The sequence below is a fragment of the Antrostomus carolinensis genome, unplaced genomic scaffold (assembly GCF_000700745.2).
Source record: "Antrostomus carolinensis isolate BGI_N321 unplaced genomic scaffold, ASM70074v2 scaffold9054, whole genome shotgun sequence".
Lineage (NCBI taxonomy): Eukaryota > Metazoa > Chordata > Aves > Caprimulgiformes > Caprimulgidae > Antrostomus > Antrostomus carolinensis.
In genome coordinates, this window is record NW_010311362.1 from 36,080 (window position 1) to 43,737 (window position 7,658).

Here is a 7,658-nt window from a genome sequence, read left to right on the forward strand (position 1 = left end):
ATGGTACTTGATAACAGAGTTTAGCATTTCAGTGCCTTTCGTTTCAGTTGTTATTTCCATTAGTAAAAAAAAAAATGGATGTAAAAGTAATACCCTACAATTGGCAAGATGCAGGGAAACAATGATTCAGGCCCTCAGGCTTAGATTTAAGAGAAATAGCTTCAGACTAAAGACAGTTGCCACATGCACAGATGTCACTTTGATAGCTGTTAACAGATAGTTGGCAGAATGTTGAGGAGAACTGTGTGGCAAAACATTCTTCTTCCTTGCAGTCTCAAAGCATCAGAAAGAACAGAGAGCTAAATTCATGTCAAAGCAACTCAGTTGTACAGATGTATCAGAGCATCAGTCAGCAGAATTAAGAAGAGTTTTAGCTTTTAGCTTCCCCTTAGCAGGGAGAATTATACTCATTATATAAGGGCAACTCTACTCTGTGGCAGTCTGTAACACTGCAAGTGGTTTTGCTGTATCCAGGAATCACTACAATGTGACACGTCATCCAGCTGTCCCTACTGAACTGCCATGTAGTGGAAGTTTGTATGATGTGGAGAGAGGGTTCAACTTATAACCTTACCTCCTAATAACATTCTCAGACAGTGATTTTCTGTCTATGAGGAAATTTTATATTGCTGTAACAAAAAGGGTTGTGAATTTGGCCTTATATGATTATTTTTCAGATGAGGAATATTGATATCTGTTGATAAAAATAAAATCATGACATAAGGAAGGTATCACGTACAAAGAAAGAAGGATGCACTATCTGTTTCTAAGACCTTCTTGGAACAGTTTCATTATAAAAATTAGATAATATGTCCTTAATGTTATGGGTGTTTGTGGAAAGTTGGAAAGAGTATTCAGAATTTTATTTTTTTGTTAAAACCATATTATGTCGTGGTATCTTTTGGGGGTTTTTTATTTTGTTTTTTTGTTTTTTGTTTTTTTTTTTTCTTTCCAGTGACAGGCACAGTGAAGTGGTTTGATACATTTCTCTTAGCTAGAATAATGGACAGTCTGAAACAAAGGGGATCCATTTTTCTCCTGTCAGCGTGATAGTTTGAGTGTGAGACCAGTGCTTCATCAAGCACACTGGTGTATGTGGCAGCTATGTTACTGTTTTTAGGGTACTTCAAAATAACTAACACTACCATTTTTTTCCCCTCACATTTGAGTGAAGAAAATATATTAAAAAAAACCCCAACATATAGAACTGCTCCCTAAATAAAGAGATATTAAAACAACTTATTTAACTTTTTAATATTAATCTGTTTTTATCTTTTCAACTTTGTAAGTCAATTGTATTTCTCTTCCTTTTTCTTCCTGCTACATGTATTCTTCACACAGACTTTTAGTACTGATACTTTAATATATTACCTGCAGTGATACCTCTCTAAACTTCTGAACAGAAAAATACAACTCTTTACCCCAAAAACTCCTTCCAACAGAAAATTATGTGTAAATTTACACATAAATTAGAGTATTTGCCTATTCAGAAATGGTCCAATATTTTCATACATTCTTCTCCATTAGAATGACAGAAAAACCTTTCTGCAACCAAATTCCAGTCAGAAAATGGATTCATACTTTTTATCCGTGTTGTGTCAAAGCTACCAGATTTGAATCTAAAACTTTTTAATCTGCAGTCATTGTTTCTGATTGTAATCTGAGGATCATGTTTTGGCTCGTCTTTGCATGACAAAAAAGTCCCCAGTATGACCCCAAATAGAGCATGCCATTTACTTACCTACATAGAGTTTACTAATTTTATATAATGCTAAACTGGATTATCATCTGAGGATAACATTGCCTACAGCAATATGCTTTATAAACTACACCAGTACAATCTGCAAGTTTCACGCTGATGCATCAAAATCATCATGAGGGAAAAAAACAATCAAGCACTTGACTTAGTTCAAAAGATCTGCTGAGAAACTTTCTTAAGACTGGCACATTCCTCTTCTCCTGTGCTCCCCAAAACAGAATACCTTCATTTCAATGAATGAAATTTCTACTCAGCCATAGACAATCCTTTGGCAGTACAATCTACTGTTGCAAATCAGTGCGTTACCTTCAGTGGTCAGTTCCTCTGGGATGATGTTTATTGCACCCTGTTGGATTTGAGACAAAGAAGATGAATCTATTACTGATCTTGTATTATAAATCAAAAAACCTGTCTCTTTTTGGTTTTCTGAAGTTTATGATATTCTTGTTCTTATTCAAGGAGTTCATATCAAATCCTTTTGTTCCTTGAAACAGAAGTGAACTGTAGCTGGAACCAATATATGAAAGTTAATCGCCATACTGAAAAGATATAGCATGGCATTTTCTTTCCTGTACATCTCCTAAAAGTCAGCTTTAGCTTTTTGACACAACAGAACAAATTCTTAAGAGCCACAGTGTAATGGAAAGCAGCTAACCTCGAGGAAGAAAGAAAAATGCCAGATGCTCTTCAGCTCTATGAAACCAAAATGCAATGAAGGATTTTTTTTTTTTTTTTTAATTTATTCAGCTTCACCAAGATGGAGTGCAAGTACATGTGCACAGCACATGTCATAAAACATTTACCAAAGTTTTGTGTTTAAAGACATTAAATTCAAAATATTCACATTATGTTGCTCTTATTACTACTGGAAGGACTACCTCTACTCCCTCTATTACTTTTAGTTCACACAATGGAATGATGGAATACAGAAAAGAAGAAACTACTTGGTTTCATATTTCAAGGACAAATGTTATTTATTATAACTTTGCCTGTCTGCCTTTTTAGATCAATTCATCCAGATTATTTAATTTTGAGATAAATTGTTTTACAAATTAAAGATTTTTTTAACTCTTCCAGTTGTAATTAAATACCAAATAAACTACAGAACAGTAAATCATTAATTTTTCAAGAAAGAAGTCTGAAACCATTTATATATATGCAGAAATCCTATGGAATGTTAGCGTAAATTGCACTTTAAAATAAACTATGAAATTAAATTTGTTTGCTCACAAAGGTTAGTATTATTCTTAGTTTTAAATTAAGAGACATCTCAGAATTTTAACATTTAAAAAAAGAAAAAAAAGCCAACATAACACTTTCATAATGACTTATACTTGGGCTAAATACATATTAAATGCTTCTATACTAAAATATATTAAAAAATCCATAACTGTCAAATGTAATCTGATACTTCTCTGATCTTTCACTGCAGAAACTGTGTAGTGTGCTGTGCAAAAAAATGCACATTTCCTGGAGAAGGAGACCAAATGAAGATGAATTCTGTTGTATCTTTGTTATATGCACTTTTTAAGGAGTAGAACATTATGGATTCCCATGCCTATTGTAATAGTTTCAGTGGGCTAGCCCTTGGCTAGCAGCCAACACAGCTGTTCATCTACTTCCCCCCCACTCCCAGGGGATAGGAGAGAGACCGGGGGACAAGGATAGGGAGGCTTGTAGGTTGAGATAAGGACAATTTAATAAAAGAAATAAAAAAACCCTTAAAATAATACTAATAGTAAAATAGTAGTGATAATGATGACAGTAACAAAATATACAAATGAGTGATACACAGTGCAACTGCTCACCACCTGCCAAACAAGCCCAGCCTGTTCCCAGATAACGATCCCAGAGGACCAACAATTCCGAACTAAAACTGCAACCCGGAAGATCAAGAGCCCGAGTGAAAGTCAGAGAGGGGAAAAAGAGGAAGAGACCATCACTAATATACTGGACATGATGTGATATAATATGGAATATCCCATTGGCATACCCAAGTGCCAATTTAGCTTATTCATTTAGGTATTCCTCAGCCCTTTAGGTCTTGTGCTTGTAGACTAGCAAAACATGAAGTCTTTCACTTCCAGAGACAAAAATGAAAACACTGATATGTTATCAGTGCTCGTATCATAAAAAATCCAAGGCTAAGAGCAAAACACAGCACTATTCTAGCTACTAAAAAGAAACACAGCCCTGTTCTAGCTAAAAACCAGGACACCCATGGTGCAGTATATTCACAAAGTTCATATGAGGTGTAATTATCTAAGTACAGACTTAAAACAATTAAATGTATTATATTCTTTATAGAAGAGAATGGACTAACTAGTAGTCTGTGCAACCATGTTCTTTTGTAAATGGAAGGTTGTTGCAACTGCATTTTTTAAAAAGGTCTTGTGTGTCAAATATCATTTGAATATATCTGCTAGATCAGACTCCAAAGATCCTCTCAAATCTGTATGAAACTTGATAAGACACAAGATTCAAGTCTGCCAATTCTAGGCTAGTTTATGGGCATTCAGATACTATGGATCTTTGGGTACTTGGAGGACAGTGAAAAACTTCTAAGGTCACGTGTTATACAGGGAGGGCATTTTGAGCAGCAGTTAAGGATTTAAATTGTCCTTTTCATCTGGCCTGAGCTGTTCAACATTCTGCAGCATTATATTATATGTTTTAAAGAGGAATTAAAAATGTTAATAAATCAGAAATATAACATTTAGATGCCACTGCATACAAAAAGTAAATGTTTCCATGAGATATCATGAAATTAAATTAAGATATGGAGATTTTAACTGGCTCGTGTTACATAAGTGTCTTCAAGTAATATGTCACTTCAGGAGAGATGGGTGGGAGGTGGCATTGCTGTCTTTTGACCACTTGTGCATTCAGATATCCTGAAGGGGAATGTTGCTCTGAGGATAACTATCTGCATACTGCCATATATGATGTTATGAAGGCTGCATCATTTTCTATAGATTCTAAAGTAATTGTTTATTATAGGCTGAAATCTATCACTGCTCTAGGCACTGAACTGTAATCTGAAGCCAGCTGGACTTCTTGCAAGCTCAGATTCCATGATTATTTTTATTCATAAAAATGAACACACAATAAACAGAATCTTTATTATTTTTTTGTATAAAAGCAACCTTGTAAAGCAAATTATGCATTCTGAATTTTTGATTCATGTCCTGATCCAAGGGCCATTAAAGTTAAGGAATTATGTCTTTTCAATCTGGTGTTATGTATCATCATCTTAGAAGTCTATGGTTTCATCTGCACAGATGTGTATAGAAAAAAAAAAAAGTGTGCAAAAACTTCGTGGTGTTGCTGCACCGAGTCTTTTTCCATCCAGCATAAACTAGAAGTAGACAAGACCAGTGACTGTTCTTAACCATAAGACCCAAACATATGTTAACTTCACAAAAATTATTCTGAAGATTCCCATGACACTGTCTCCTGAAAAAGTGAAAGATATGCGTCTGCTTCTCCCTCTCTCTTTTTTTTTTTTTTTTTTTTTAACAGCTAAATATGTAAAGAATAACACAACATAGGTTATAAAGGTCAATATCCACAGTAAACACCTCAAAGATATTTGGGTAATAAGAAAATCTTCTTCACTAGAAGCAGTAGTGAAGCACTGAAATAAATTACCCAAATAAGGTCTGGGAACCTTAGTGCTGAGCAGGTTTTCAGGACTTTGCTGTACAAAGTTACAGCTCGTCTAGACGAAGCAATAGTCCTGCTTGAAGCAGGAGGTTGGACTAGACGGTTTCCAGAGGTCTCTTCTGGGCAAAATTTCTGTGGTTCTAATATGACTCTGCAAAAGATAATTGAGGGTAAAGTAGAAGAGTCTTTATTTTCTGTACATGAGTTTCTTGAATATGAAGTTAAGGAAAAAGGCAATACTCACCAAACACTGTCATGAAATAAAATCTTTTCCGCTAACTTCTGTAAGATACAGAGAAACAGTAATATTGATGCTGCATCAACTAAAAAGTACTTCTCTGACGATCAGAATGCATGTGAACTGTGGTTACCTAAGTTTATTGTTAAAAGTATTTAATTTTTTTTACATGACAAATGATTTCAAATTTCTAAATAAAATGTTGAAACTATGAAACTCTTGAAAAGTAATACATGTTTATACTAGTTGAACTAATTAACCTTGTTTTCATGACATACTGGTATTTCAATTCTTCACACATTTCAAAGGTAATTATAATCTTAATTATTCAAAGGATCTTACAGGCTTTAGTGGTTCTTACTTTATATATTCTATTTGTCAGAAAGCCAAATTATTATGCGGTATACGATTGATATACAGTTTAAATGAAAAAATACATTTTGCATAAAATTCTACTTTGAATATTTCAAATTTTGAAGCAGCAGTTGGAGCAAGGTGCTTCTTCAAATGTAACTGATTTAATCAAATCAGGTTCTATTTCATATAAATAGATTTTGATTGTTAAAAATCCTATTACAATTTATTTAGCTCTACAATGAGGGATTTAGAGAGGCTGGTTTTTGTTTGTGAGTTGTTTTTTTTTTTTTTAAATTTGCATATTATGCTTCTGGCAACAGTAATTTCATTATGAACCTTTGATACCCGCCCCCCAAAAAAGTATCTAGTATAATTAAGTAGCATTTACAATCACTATACCTAACACATTCTCTTATAAAGATGAACTTTTCAGTTTGTTTGCTCTAATCCCTGGGTGATATTGGATGTACACTCAACTTTTATTGTTTCCTCAGACTAATTTGCCACTTAGCTGTATAAGCTTTGCAAGTGTGTCAGTGGAATTTTTAAACAACAATAAATTTTTAGGCTTTAATGATTGCGGTAAGCATATTTCTTTCCAAGAAACACATAATCACAGATGTGTTTACTGATAATTTATTACACATTGATTATCATCAGAGCACTTAATTGTCTTGGTTACCACCTTCTTTTGGGTCATGACCCACTGCAGGTACTACTGTAAGTTTCACTTTATTTTCCCCCATCAAAAATCTAAGAATGACAACACTTTCAGAAATATAAACAGTAGAAAACATATTAATTACCTTACTTGTAGTGAAATTATTCAATAAGACTATTTAAAAGGGCATATTTATCCACATACGTTTTCTCAAATAGAAATCTCTTTTGGATTAGTAGGACTTTGGATTTCCTCAGAAAATAAATCATGCCTCTTTTCTTCAACCTTCAAACGTTTCCTTAGAGTGTGTTGTTAAAGAAAAGAATCACAGAATCACAGAATTGCCTAGATTAGAGAAGACCTTTCAGATCAAGTCCAATCATTAACCTGACACTGACAGGTCCTCCACTAAACCATGTCCCTAAGCACTATGTCTACACAATTCTTAAATATCTCCAGGGATGGGGACTCCATCACTGCCCTGGGCAACCCATTCCAGTGCCTGATAACATTTTCAGTAAATAAATTCTTCCTAATATCCAATCTAAACCTCCCCTGGAATAACTTGAAGCTATTTCCTCTTGTCCTATCACTTGTTACTTGGGAGAAGAGACCAACCCTCACCTCTCTTCACCCTCCTTTCAGGTAGTTGTAGAGAGCAATAATGTCTCACCTCAACCTCCTTTTCTCCAGGCTAAACAAGCCCAGTTCTCAGCTGCTTCTCAAAACACTTGGGCTGTATACCCTTCACCAGCTTCATTGTCCTTCTCTGGACCCACTCCAGCAGCTCTATGTTCTTCTTGTAGTGAGGGGCCAATAACTGAACACAGAACTTGAGGTGTGGCCTCACCATTGTCCTGAAAAGGAGTAAGATAACTTCAGTGTTCCTCCTATTCTTGTGTATTGGGTTTGCATGTCAGGGTTTTGGTAGCGGGGAGAGAGGGGAGACATGGAGTGGCTTCTGTGAGAAGCTGCCA